This window comes from Podarcis erhardii (assembly GCF_964252035.2).
Source record: "Podarcis erhardii genome assembly, chromosome: 10".
Classification (NCBI taxonomy): Eukaryota; Metazoa; Chordata; class Lepidosauria; order Squamata; family Lacertidae; genus Podarcis; species Podarcis erhardii.
The window spans coordinates 53,334,432-53,349,618 of NC_138500.1; the positions used below are offsets into that span (position 1 = coordinate 53,334,432).

Sequence of the window (15,187 nt, forward strand, 5' to 3'; positions counted from 1 at the left end):
ATACAGAGGAATCGGCAGTGGTATCCATCAAGGGCACTGTAAACTACAGTGTTAACGTGGACGTGACACATCTCGCCTAAAGCATCGCTGCTAGTACTACCACTGTGGACTCTGTTTGTGGTGTATAAGTGGGGTAGAGGCCCCTTCTCCTTGTCCATGTGGCACCAGCAGCTTCACCAAAGTTTCCAGAAAAGCAAGCCTAGAATTGCTTCTATGTCTTGGTCAGTGGAATTCATCTAGTTATGACCCCCTTTTATGCAATCATCATGCTACAATGTCTCTGGACATTAGTGCAGACATTTGTGTCAGGGCATGGATGTCCAACGATATGTGTGCGGTCGCCAGCAGTGTGACCTCCTAGTCATCACAAGAATGAAGGTGCATTATGCTGAACTGAACCAGGTGTGGATACGGAAATGATGAGTGTGATTCAGTAAGGCACGAGTGGGGAATCTCAGAACCAGAGGCCAAATGTGGTGCTCTGTGTCTCTCTATCTGGCCTTTGTGATTCTCTTCAGGCGACACCCCTCACCACACCTACTTCATACCCTCCTTGTGTATGGTTTACTTGACTTGAATTGTGCTAATTCCTCTCAGATGCTTCTGTGGGGCATAGAAAGTGCATGTGTGAGTGCAGAAACTAGTCTACTGCCCCTCCTTTTTCCACTTTTTGCCTCTGGTTTTGCTCATTACTGGCTTGTGGCCCCAGAAAGCTGCCCAGAGAGGAATGAAGCCCTCTATCTGGAAAATGTTTCTCACCCCACTCAAGGGGTAATATATATTCATACTCATATATTCATAATCAGGACATAATTGTCCTGAACAGTAGCAGGAGGTAAAGATGAAGAACTGCTGTTTTGAAAATGACAACAGAAGCCATGTATGCAGATCTCCCCTTCCATTTTTTCTGGATCAGAGCTCCTCTGAGTTTAATGCTGAATGTTCTGCAAGACAGTCACCAATGACTATATTTTCATTCCCTGAAAAGACAGGTGTGTGACATTTTCCATTTCAGTAAACTGTTACATGAAATGTAACATGCTCTGCAAAAAGCAAGGCTACACAGCAGAATGAATTGAGAACTTTGAGGGGAAGGTCATCAGCTAGAGTAATTTAGCATAGCCTCGGTGATTTCAGGGAAACTTCAAATTTATGCCAGTTCAGATTTGGCTCATAAACTGAAGAGAAGTTCCCATAGGAGCTTTTTTTCAAGGATCATAAACATCCACTATACTGTCAAATACGTTCAAGCCACACCAAGGTAAAGCCAAGCTTGAGGAACCAAATGTTGTTCTGGGCACTCACCTGATCATATTTTTTGATATCTACACAAAATAAGGCCTCTCGCGAGCTTGCTCTGTGGCATGAAGAACTCATTTGATGGAGTTTATGGAAGAGTCTGGGATAGATACAAAGGTATTCACTAATGGAAAGCACATTGTGCTCACATAAAGGCTGTATACGACCAAGCAGAAGAGTGTTATGTAAGAAAAATGAGCCTAAATTCCAAAAAAGTTCTTCCATTTTTGCAAACTCTCACATAAGATTTTGCAGGTGTTCATTCTCAAGGCCTTTTTATGGCCCTTTAAACTTTATATTGTAATTTTCTTTTCCATCATTTTTGTCATATGATAGCAAAAGTCCTAATACATTTGTGCGCTACAATGCAAAGCATGAGTTCACTTGAGCAAGAGTTCAACAGAACTCTTACTGTCTGTAATATGCTCATAAGCTGATTGACGTCCCGTCCCCCCCCCAAAAAAATGTGGTTTTATTATTGCCAGTGGTCCCTTTGGGGAGAAAAGGCAGGTTATAAATTTGAAGGAACAAATCAATAAATCTCATAAAAACTCCCCTGCATACTCCCTTTACAGTAAAAGTAATTATGATAGTTTCCAATTAAGAGCATTTATTTGTTGCTAAAGTAAAAAATTAATGAGGTATGGCTAACCGGATTTCAAAACTTCCTGAAAGAACAGAGAGAAAGGCTCAGGACCGCAATACGTCAAGAACTACCTCTTTCCAGATGAACCTGTGCTGACTCTCAGATTATCCTCTGGAGGCCCTTATTTGTGTGCCTCCTCCACGAGAGGTCCAGAGGGTGGCAAGATGAGAACAGGCCTTTTCTGCAGTGGCTCCTTGTTTGTAGAATGTTCTCCACAAGGAGGATTGACTGGCGCCTTCATTATACATCTTTGTTCTTATTTTTATTGTGCATCTTGTGTTTTTTATATTAAAATTTTATGTTTTGGACCACCCTAAGATCTATGGATATAGGAAGGTACAAAAATTTAATAAATAATAATAATTCTCAGCCTGCAGCTTTATTGTATATTAGCTATACTACATTAGCTATATATGGTTCATATAGTGTAGCATATGGGTAGGCAAACTAAGGCCCGGGGGCCGGATCCAGCCCAATCACCTTTTAAGTCCGGTCCGCAGACGGTCCGGGAATCAGCGTGTTTTTACATGAGTAGAATGTGTCCTTTTATTTTAAATGCATCTCTAGGTTATTTGTGGAGCATAGGAATTTGTTCATTATTTTTTTCAAAATCTAGTCCGGCCCCCAAGAGGTCTGAGGGGCAGTGGACTGGCCCCCTGCTGAAAAAATTTGCTGTCCCCTGGTAGCAGCTACTCTTTTTTTATTGCACACAACCCAATGCATGCAGCATTTGACTTAATAATGTGGCTTTAATGATAAATCTCTAAATAATTATTTATTATTTTAAAAATGAAATAATACCTATTTAAAAAAATATTGATACTTCTACAGAAGCATTAACTGTTGCTAATATAAAGCACTAGGGGTAGGGCAAGACTCCAAAGTAGGGGAACTCAAAAATAGGAGCACCCTTGCTCTAATAATTAAAACAATTTCATGCAAGCGAGCCCCTTCAAACTTAGCTGAATTCAAACTGTGGACTGTGTGCAACTCCACCATTTATAGCTGGAGTTTATGGAAAGTGCAAATGCTCCACAAAGTAGCAAGCTGTGCCAGGACTCCTAGACCAGGTCTGCTATTTGCAGCCTGACAGCATGGATGCTGACAATCAATGTTGGATTCCACAGTAATCGAATGTATTCCAGGTATATCCCAACTAGGACTCTCTTTCGCTGTCAGTGCCCACAATCTTGGGACTGCAAATCAGCCTGGTACAACCCCAGGGGTTGAAGGATGTCTCCCAGACTGCACAGGATTGGCTGTGCTTCTCAGGCTCTTTCTTTATGGATCAATATGATGGGCACTTAAAAGTGACCCAAAGATCTCAGGCTGCAAACAGTAGCCAGCAACACAAAGCCAAAGACTTGCAACGTCACTTGCAGCGCAAGAAACTATCTGCTTGGGGAAGGGAGCAGGAAACTGGGCTGTTTAAATGTCACATGAGGCAGCTGAAAAGTCCGTTTTCCAACTGTTCCATTGATTTATCAACTGCAGAAGTCAGTACTAGCCTCTTTCTAGAAAACTGAAAGCTCTGCCGAGCTTGGAGCTCAGCCATGGAACTCACCTGTACAAGTATATGAGCACATCACTTAGCAGTGATACAGTAGTAGATTTCAGTAAAGTAACAGATACACTAAAAAGAAGGTGCCACTTAAAGTAGAATTAATAGATTTGGCACATCTGGAAGTGACACTTTGAGCAACTAAGTCTACTAAATGCATCATGCCTACTACTAGCTTTCATATTTTGAGTGCAACTATCTTCAGGATAAGACGTAGCACCCCAAGGGTTGCAGCCAAGTGCTGCACTGCTGAACCTGGTACCCAGTACACAAGGGAAGTACTGCACTACAATATAAATGGTCGTCGAAAAGAAATTTCTAGAACAGTGCCCCAGGAGGCCTTTTATAAATGGTGAAATGAAGAGCCCTTTCAACTTCAAATTTCCCTTGGTGGTTTATCTGTTGCTGCATTTGCAAAACCTGTGAACTGAAAACGCTGCTGAGTTGCTGTGCATATAATTACCGACTCTCTTTCCATTCTACTAAAATACATTTCGCACAAACAGAATTATCACTGCTTTAAAAAAAAAAAAATCTGTTGAGATACATCTGGGAAGTGATCTGAACATCCCTTCCACTAAATGATTTATCGGACAGGGCAGAAGAAGTGTCAGGTGTTGACTTCATCAGATACCTCCCAAGGCCCAGATTGAAGTAGGGGGAAAATATCAAAGAGCTTTTAAGGCCAACAATTCATTATCGCAGAACTCTATGTGGAGTCCACTTCAGCTGATGTCCACAGAAGCTTACAACATAATCAATGTTACTTTTTCCAACGTTATAGTCCAACAATAGCTGTTGACGAAACTCTCATCATCCCTATGCAGGAGATGATGGGAATTTATTAAAGTTCTATAACACCCTTCATCCGAAGATCACTAGGGGCTTTACAATATAAAAACACGAACATACACGCCATAACAACAAACAAAAACAAACCCAGACACAGTTTAAAAGGTCATAGATGGTTTAATTAGCCAAAGCTAACAAAGGTGCCAGGCTTGCCTCCCTGGGGAGAGCATGCCACAAGGAGGGAGCCACCACAGAAAGAGGCCATTCTCATGTTGCCACCCTCTGGAGCTCCTGTGGAGGAGGCACATGAAGAAAGGCCTCAGATGATGATAACAGGTTGCAAGTCAGCTCATATGGTGAGAGCCCGTCCTTGCGGTATTGCGGTCCTGAGCTGTTTAAGGCTTTATAGGTCAGAAACAATTTGGCTGCCAATGCCATCAGGCCAGGATTGGCAGTGTGTACTCAAACCGTCTTGCCCCAGTGAGCAATCTGGCCACTGAATTCTGCACTAGCTTACGTTTCCAATCTATCTTCAGAGGCAGCCCCACATATAATGCATTGCAGTGATCTAACGTAGAGCATAGAAACAGAGGATAGACTATCTCTGTCCAAATGAGGTGCAGCTGGGCCACCAGATGAAGTGGAAGGATGGAATTCCATGCCACCAAGGCCAGACTCAAGTGACAGCAATGGATACAGAAACTACATGCCTGCTCCTTCAGAGACACAACCTCCCACCCATGCCGCCTAGAAATCCACCCACTAACAGTGTCTGAGTCTTTTCTGGACTGAACTTCAGTTTGTTGGCTCTCATCCTGCCCATTACCGAGGCAAGACAACGGTCCAACGTACCCACTGCCACACTTGCTGGTGTAAAGGAGAAGCAGACCTTTGTGTCATCAACATATTGCTCACAATGTACTCCAAATCTCCAGATGACCCCACTCAGTGGTTTCATGTAGCTCTTAAACAGCATGGGAGATAAAACTGAACCCTGACAAACCCCACACTGAAGGTTTCATGGGGCTGAAAAGCATTCCCTAAGCATCACCCTCTGGAAGTGACCAGCCAGGTAGGACTGAAACCACTGCAAAGCTGGTGGGGACCCCAGGCTGAAGAAGACTATGCTACAAGGACTGCTGTTTTTTCTGCAACAGGCTAACATGGTTATCCCTATGGAAATTGCTATCCAAATTTGGGGTGCAGGGGACACACGGTCAATCACTGGATCCTCCTGCTGCTGCTCCTTGCTTTTTGACTGTTTTTCTGTTCTCTGCTAATTGTTTGCAAGTTCCCCAAGTTGGTTAGGCTTGTTTGTCAACAACAAAAAACCAAATCTTTATAGAAACCGGCCCTGTCCTATGGAGCAGCCTGCCAACAGAGTTTCAGAGGGCACCTTCTGCACCAACTTTTAAATGCCTTTTCTATTCTGCCAGGCCTATGTGGGCAATTTAAGACACACATACACCCCACGATCTACTGATGTTTGTTTTAACTCTTTTGCTTAAGCTTTTTTAATTTTTTATGATTTTACTATACAGTATTTATATTTTTTTTATAAATGAAATAAATCAGGATTAGCAATCTCTGTGTGCCTAGTCCTTTCATTCCCCGCACTATGTGTTTATCTGGTGATGGTGTCATAGAACAACAGTTGAGAACCTCAGTCTACAGAAACTCTTTATCTTTATTGGTCCTTAATTCCTCCCAAAAGCTTTGATGAAGCTAAAGTACATTTGGATATGAACAAAAAGTCCCACCTATAGATTAAAATAGAAACAAAAAGCAATAGTTTTATCATTTTGTTCAACGAATTTGGAAAAATAAGCAGAGTAATCTGCTTCAAGCAGTGAATGATTAACTTCAGGTGGCCTTCATTAGAAAACAATGGATTCTCTGAATATCGTTTATGTACAGCTGAAATTTTGTGTTGTCGGTTTTCTAGTTTAAACAATATATTAATAATTCCAAGTCATATGTATATAATTAATGTAATATTTTAATCACAGGATTATTCTCTTTGCCATGAGAGAAACAATGAATGGGTAGTTTGTTGTACGGGATATTTGTTTGCAGAATTCATTCTTCCACAAATGGCTTAATCGTTTAAATACTGTTACAGTCAGTTGCAGCTGACCTCACATCTTTTAGCTTGGTAACAAGACTCCCTTAGGCCAGCTTAGCAATATTATGAGAATCATAAATATTAAATTGCAGGATGTACCATTTAGGAACCCTTCAATGAGTTATACTTAAGCCAAGCATATGAATTCTGCTTACACACCAAATGCATTTAAATCTAAATGGTGTCATTGAAAGAAAATGAGAGCTGATAAGTAGTACAGAATGTTTTTTGACATGTGCATCTTTGCATATAATTGAGCTTTTCATGTAGAAAAAAAGGACAGACCACTTCCATAGAAGAATTAACACAAAACCCATGCAAACGTCAACATTGTATATTGTAACTGGACTTCCCCCCCTTTTGGGGGGGGGACTGCAGAAGCCCTTCCCTACTCTCAAATACATGAAGAAGAATGTGTGTATCTGTCATCAAATGCTCTAATCTGTACGTGAATTTCACATTGATTCCTATAGTGAATATTACAGGGAACCAAACAGAGGTCCTTCTCGGTAGTTGCACCCACCCTGTGGAACGCCCTCCCATCAGATGTCAAGGAAACAAACAACTATTTGACTTTCAGAAGACATCTGAAGGCAGCCCTGTATAGAAAGGTTCTTTAATGTTTGAAGTTTAACTGTGCTTAATTGTTTAATTTGTTGGAAGCCACCCAGAGTGGCTGGGGCAATCCAGTCAGATGGGTGGCATATAAATACATTATTATTATTATTATTATTATTATTATTATTATTATTATTGATGCCATTGCAAGCAATCTACACTGTATGAAATGGTCATCATCTAGGATTCCTAAGTATTAGAACTGAGTGCTGTGGGTGCTGGAAACTATTTAATGAATACTATTTAATGAAAAGTTTGACCCAGTGGTTAGAAGCCCATATCCCCACTCAGCCATGAAGCTCACTGGGTGAGCTTGTGCCAATCAACATATCTCAATCTAACCTACTTCACAGGGTTGTTGTGAGGAAAGATTGTGAAATGGGAAAACTACATGCTGAGCACCTGGGAGCAAGGGTGAGATATAAATATAATAATAAAAACACCCATGAAATTCACAACTCGGTGAACAGAGGCCTCACTTTGAAAGCAAAGCAAATCTTGCCCTTCTTAAGCTTTCACATATATTTCTGCATAGAGAGTCTGACTCCACATATCTATGTTGTCACCAAACCAGAAGGAACAGGTACAATTTCCATCAATTTATAAAGTTTTACTTATTGATTTTATCTCCATTTTCGAAACATATTTTTCCCTGAGTGGCAAACGCCCTTGGTTACCTCTAAATAATAGTATAATAGTACATTATGCATTGTGCCTACATTAAAGGTAAATTCAAGGTGAAGAGCTTAGGTACCAATTAAATTGGCAACATTTCCCCAACACAATACAAGCTGTTTCAATCAAGATGTCAAGAAACACCTGATGGAGAATAGTTGAAAGGGTTAAAGAGAAAGTGATCATTAATTAAGCCCATTATTATGTGATACAAACATACAATATGCGCTGCTGGTTAAAACACCCCAGTTCCAATCTTATAAATTTATGCATCTAAGCAGCTTGCTGGCATGCAAAGTCTTTCTAAAGGGAGATATTCACTACTGTAAACTTAACATTGCTTTATCCCAAAAAAGAAGTCTAAGCAGAAAATGAAAGGGAGATGGAAAGCAGACAGTTTCACTAGACCTTTGAAATAAGGTAGTCCTCTATATCAAAACTGCCTGATCTTCAAGATATGTATTCTTACACTGTCCTTCAACATCCATCACGGGCGGAACACGGGAAATAAAGCAAAAAAGCAATGTAATAACATTAAAAGTTGTATTATATCTAAGAAGACCATCTAGCCCAATATTGTCAACAATGACTGGCTAAGAAGGGATTTTGGTTGTTGAATAAATATTTGGCCAAACGGTGCATAACTCCCAGACTTCAGTTGTGTGGTTCAGTACTCTTTGTAAACTTGCAGTGATACACTGGGCACATTTATCAAAGGCATGCCTTTCGAAAACAATACACTGTAAACATATTACTTGTGTCGTGTCGCATGTGTTGCTTAGAGAAAACTAATAAAATTAGAAACAGTGTCTATGCTGTAACAAGCTCTATAACAGCTGTAGCAAGGGAAATGTGGCCTCTACTGCAAAGAGAGAAAATATAATACTAGCAAGCAAAGGATAATGGCATCCTGTATACCCAGAAGGCCTGCGGCATTGTTTGTGTCTGCTTAACTTCCCCTTTACACTCAACACAGTCTATTTTTAACTTGCTGTTGGATATGACCTTACAGCCGAGATGCTGTGGAAACGTATTTAAATGCATGATCATGCACTCCTACAGTGTTCTTCCCTCCTAGAGGATATTGACAACTAAAAGGCTGGATTTTAAGAACAAAAACAGGGGGGGGGGACACATTTGCATTAATCCACATAACCTCAAAGTTCAAAAGGCTTGGCATTGCTACTAAACTCTTTAATGTGAAATTAGGACCCCAATTCTGTATCCTTACAAGAGTGTGTGTGTGTGTGTGTGTGTGTGAGAGAGAGAGAGAGAGAGAGAGAGAGAGAGAGAGAGAGAGAGAGAGAGAGAGATTTTAAATGCTTGCTATACAGGACAAAATTAAGACAAAAACAAAAAAAAATTCTTAATATGTTTTAAAAAAACAAAAACATCACCCTAATGGATTCTATGTGTGTCTACCTTAAAAAATGGTTTGGAAGCTTCTGTTCTTGCAAAATGTGGCAGCAAGAACATTTGTAGAAGCTAGGCATTCTGATCACATTTAGGGCTGGGCAAAGCATAGTGATATACCAATATATCACAATGCCTGAAATAAGGATGGAACTATGTAGAGGTGAGCAGTAGGGCTGGGCAATATCTGGTTTTCAACATCATGATATATCACCAGATAAATAAACATTGTGATATTCTTCTTCTTTGGCGATCACTCATAGCCAAGTGATATACTGATATATTACAATGTCTGAAATAAGGATGGAGCTATGTAGAGGCAATGGCTGGCTTCATGGTTGTTTTTTTCCTGATTGTGATTTTTGCATAACATACATCCTTATTCGTGATATATTTCCAGGTCAAAAATTATGACACCAATATCACAATATGGACTTCAAAACGGCTTAGGACAATATTATCACCCAGCCCTAATCATATTACACCATTTTCTCTGGCTGCCTATTTGTTTCCAAGCCCAATTTGATGTGCTGGCATTAACCTGTAAAACTCTAAATGTTCTAAGACCAGGCTACCTGAAAAACTACTTGAACTTGTATGAACCACCAAGGTCTCGATTTCAACATTTGAGATTTCAACATCTGCTTCCTGGTCCACCTGGAGGGGCTGCTAGGCTAGCAACTACCTTTTCTGTGATGGCCCTGCATCTCTAGAATATCCTCACAGGGAAATTCATTCACTCTTCCTGCCTCCCCTCTCAGACTGGCATTTGTGAAGGCCCTAAAGACTTTTTCATTCATGTTGGATTTTGTATGATTTACGGTTCTATATATTCATACCTGTTATATCTGCCATTGCCACTGCAATTTTAAAGTTGTTTTATTTGCTGGTGAATTGCTTTATTCATTTGTTTGCTCTTCTCATTGTTTTTGTGCAAATTATTACATTTATTCTGGACCATCATAAACTGCCTTCAAAGGACAATTTATCCTGAAAGACGGTTTTGAAATCCATCATGTAAATAAGTACAGTCATACCTCGTGTTACGTTTGCTTCACGATGCGTCTTTTCAGGTTACGAATGCTGCAAATCCCAGAAGTGTTTACTTCCGGGTTCGACCTGCGATCTGCGCGCTTCACACATGCGCAGAAATGCTCTAACGCGTTTCACGCATGCGCAGTAGTGGCACTCTACTTACAGACTTTTTGGGGTGCGAACGGCACCCCGAAACGGATCGCGTTCGTAAGTAGAGGTACTACTGTAATATGTGAACATCTGGGGATGATGTTAAAGGTAAAGGTAAAGGTAAAGGTACCCCTGCCCGTTTGGGCCAGTCTTGCTAGACTCTAGGGTTGTGCGCTCATGTCACTCTATAGGCCGGGGGCCAGCGCTGTCCGCAGACACTTCCAAGTCACATGGCCAGCATGACAAGCTGCATCTGGCGAGCCAGCGCAGCGCATGGAACACCGTTTACCTTCCCGCTGGTAAGCGGTCCCTATTTATCTACTTGCACCCGAAGGTGCTTTCGAACTGCTAGGTTGGCAGGCGCTGGGACCGAACGACGGGAGCGCACCCCGCCGCAGGGATTCGAACCGCCGACCATGCGATCGGCAAGTCCTAGGCACTGAGGTTTTACGCACAGCGCCACCCGCGTCCCTGGGAATGATGTTGGATCAGACAAAATCCTGTTCCCCACAGTGGTGAAAGATGCTTCTAGAAGGCCACAAGGAGGCAAGAGGGCAAGATTTGGGGAGTTGTTCCTCCCATCAACTGGTACTTAAGGACATACTAACTCTGAGCCTGGAGGTTGCATATAACTAACAGTATTGATACAGATGTTTCATCTATGGATTTGCTAAACCCCATTCTAAAGCTATCTGTGTTAGTAGCCATCACATCATCTTGCGGCAGCAAATTGATTATATGATGGTGTGAGGTACTCCATTTTGTCTGTCCTGAATATTCTGTCAATCAGTTTAATTGGATGACCTGAGTGCTAGTATTATGAGAGAAAGAGAAAAGAATGGATGCAGCAGGGGAGTGACAGTTGCTTTCTGTATCGTAACTGTTTTGCCATCTGCTCACTGGTTTCAGGAAAAGGCGATTCAGAAGAACTGCATGGGTGCAAATCCTTACATGTTATTCGGCTGGCGAAGCCATTGTAACCATGCCAATGCATGTATCTGTAAAGGGGAATCTGTGTCTCGCTTGGTAGTCAGGCAGCACCAAGGCTTCCAATTAAAATATAGTAACAGCTGTGCTTTTCTATACTAAATGGGATATTTATGCTGGTGATTTCCCATCTTGATGCAACTTTAAGAATTCCTAAAGAGCCATATGCATCATTTTAACACAGAAGAAAGCAATTGCAGAGAAAATACTGGCAAACCCTTGAGAGAAAGATTAGGGTGGGTGTTCAGATTTGCTTAATTTATGTTTTTAAATTTTTAAATTGGTCTCTTTCAAGCTACAAATATCTTAACTTATTTCTTTCTTTTCTTTTTTGGTCTCCTATTCCTTTCTATTCCTTAGTTTGGGAAAGCTGCTTATCATAGATCAGAAGAGCACTCCAAAGGTTTACTGATGTATTTAATGCTCTTAGGATTCACTTACTCTAATCACAAACCTTAGATGATGTGGACAGTGCTGCATAGTTACAACAGACAATACTTGAGACTATCAGAATGAATAAGATTATCAATGGATATTAACTATAATGGTTTCAGAGAACATTTGGTTTGAGCACCAGTTGAGTTACAAAAGAGGCTCAAACTATGAGACACTAGAAAATATCAAGGGAGACTAAATTTATTTGTAATTTTGTGTTGCAAATATAGCCTTTAAAGCATTCAGAAAACATTTAGAACCAAGAATCTATTTCTATTTGGTCTGAGCCATTAAAAGTTCTTTATTACCCAAGCTTGCTTAATGGCACCTAGGTTGCATGAGATTATTGCATTAGTTTTACTGGTTATAATGCTAGTGCTTCTTTCTCAATTTCAAACATTCCTTTTACACTACAGTACCTGTTGCATTTCGCCGAAGAATTGATGCTTTTGAATTATGGTGCTGGAGGAGACTCTTGAGAGTCCCATGGACTGCAAGAAGAACAAACCGATCCATTCTTAAGGAAATCAGCCCTGAGTGCTCACTGGAAGGACAGATCGTGAAGCTGAGGCTCCAATACTTTGGCCACCTCATGAGAAGAGAAGACTCCCTGGAAAAGACCCTGATGTTGGGAAAGATGGAGGGCACAAGGAGAAGGGGATGACAGAGGACAAGATGGTTGGATAGTGTCTTCGAAGCTACAAACATGAGTCTGACCAAACTGCGGGAGGCAGTGGAAGACAGAAGTGCCTGGCGTGCTCTGGTCCATGGGGTCACGAAGAGTCGGACACGACTAAACGACTAAACAACAACACCTGTTGCATTACAGAACTGTGGTTTATTTTTGTTAGTAAACCACCATTTCACACTAAATTTTAAATAGCGGAAAGAACTGTATGCTGGGATACCTCCTCAAATTTCTCTTGCAGTTTTGACAATGTTCTTAAATTATTCTCCCCCCCCCTCAGTTTAACCAATTCTACTATGTCTTCATTTTGTCTACAGTATACTGAAACCCAAAGATTAATGTCTGCCATCTCTGAGGTACAAACAAACCTAAACTAAAATAAGGTGTGCCTAGGTAGTGTGGTGGAATGAAATCAGGCGAGGGGTGGGGAGGCTTAATTCAGAATAATTCCACCACAACAATTCCAATCAGTAAGCGCTGTATGTCTTTGGAAAGAGCAGCTGCTGATTACAGTCAGTTGTATTTCAAAAACAATAATGATCAGATGCAGCAGATTTAACACCAACATTTTCAGCTAATAATTTACTAAAGAGGCTATTATTTATGGATGTACTGACACTGCATGCTTTATTTCAAACCATCAATAACTTACACTACATTTCACTGCCTAGTATTTATGACTACCAAAAAGCTGCATCCATTTGGTTTCCTCTGCATAGAATTTTAATCTGACTGTGCTAGTTATTAATTTACTTTGTTTCTGGGTTTTTGCTTCAATTATGTTCTATTATTATTTTATTGTGCTTGTACAGCACTTCAGATGCCACTTTTAATGGTAGAAAATGGGGCATAACAGTTAGGAAATAAGATACCCAAAGAATTCACAACACATTGTTGAACTTCTCAGCAGATCATAATCTTTTGGGGAGAAGTTTATTGAAATATAACATAAAGTAATGACATTCCATAAAAACGAAGCATTATCAGATTCAGGTTTCCAAAATTCCATTTATTCAGAAGGGTTCGTACAATGTTATAGTCTTTATTGTAACCTTTGATTGATGTACACCACTAGGGCATCACTTCCGCCATAACCACAACTATCCTTTGAAACCAAGTGTTTGGGAAACACAGTAGTGTATAGAATCTTACCATGCACCTTAACATAAGAAAGAGATATTTATTCAGGCAAGTAACAACAAAGGCTCAGCAGTACACCAAGGGTCCATTAGTCATTATTCCAAAGCCAAGGCATGAGATTCAGAACTGGACAGAAGCAATGAAGATGTCTCATCCATTGGCATGGCTCTCCCGCCCAGCTTTTAACAACAGGCTATGACAAGTTCACTTGCAAGACTCCCTTGCCTTATGGAAATTCCATGTGTGCAGATGCACACTTTGTCTGATCCCACCTAAAAAGACAGCACCTGGATCTTGGCAACAAGACCCTCTGCCCCTCTGACTCCAGTTCAGCCACCTCTGTCTCCTGCTCAGCTACCCGCACCAGCTGGCTGCAGTCTTCTCCCTCCAAAATGAGGCTCTGAGCTATGTGGGCAGTGCATCAGGGAGAACCAGCAGGTCAGTTTCCCCCTCTGGGCACCCTGGAGTCAGAAGGGGAGGAACCGCAGTTCTCCATCCCTGGGTACCAGCCTTCAACCACCACTCCATGTTCCTCCTACTTCTCCTCAACTGTCTGAGGATTACACATCAAGCCAGACCCTTACAGAGCCAAGGGGCCTGGGAACCTTTCAAGAAAGGTTACCCCTTTCCCATACACATGACTGGTGAGGTTTCTCTTGAGATTAGGAGGAGAAAGAACCAAGAAAAATTAGGACAACTGTGGCTGTGCAATCCTGAATGTTATTTTTTTTGGGGGGGGGGGAGAGAAAGCTTTATCCTGTAGCACGTGGAAGTCCAAAGTAGCCCATGAAGGACATGGAAGGTCAAAAGAGGCAACAAAGGGCAAAGATAGCAAATTTCCCCTCGACAGTGCTTGTGCCTGAGTGCTTTGTTTTCTTGCTCCTCCACAAAGTAATTACAGTTCCTCCAACACAAGGTCGTTGAAAATGGGTATCTGTGCATTAATCTTACTTATGAGTGGGTTTGTTGCATCCTGTTTTTGGAGCCTTATCAGACATAAGCAGCAACTATGCATATAATAAGCACATAAATAAGAATGAGCTTCACAACATTACCGCTGAAAGATCATCACCAAAAAAAAGTCATAATAGCGTTATTGCAAAATGCAACAGCAAGCTGCTAATACAGAAACAACCAATAAACGCTACTTGTGTACTCTGAGAATTTCTAACAGTATACATAAAAAATATACCTTTCCCAACAACCAGTTCCAATGTGGACAACTTTCAGTAGGGGAAAACCAAAGACAACTCTCATAGCTGTCTGTTCAGTGCATGCATTGATTATAAAGCTAAAAAATAAATTTTGTCATTAGAGCATGTACCATCAATTCGCTTAATGTCATTGTGTCTGTTCTGCACAATTCGACATTCCATTTCTACATTGCATTAAGAGCAGGACAGTTTACATTATCTAAATGGAGGGAAGCATTGAACAGAGAAACAGTGCCACCTAATGGCTACTCACTCCATGAATAAGTCAACAACTGATTCAGGAATGTTTCAGGAATGACCAATTTTGGTCCAACTTCCACATCATACTTCTTCCTGAAATGGAGCAATGCCAACATCTACATCAAAGCAGATCAAGTATTGTGTTCCACACGAAGAGGAATCTGCTTAG

The 15,187-nt window shown here is 40.9% G+C and overlaps 1 protein-coding gene across 1 annotated transcript in view; it reads right to left on the minus strand.

Annotated features, from left to right (window-relative positions):
• IMMP2L (inner mitochondrial membrane peptidase subunit 2) overlaps positions 1 to 15,187 on the minus strand; it is a 487,068-nt gene that overhangs the window by 450,458 nt on the left and 21,423 nt on the right. The window lies entirely within an intron of this gene.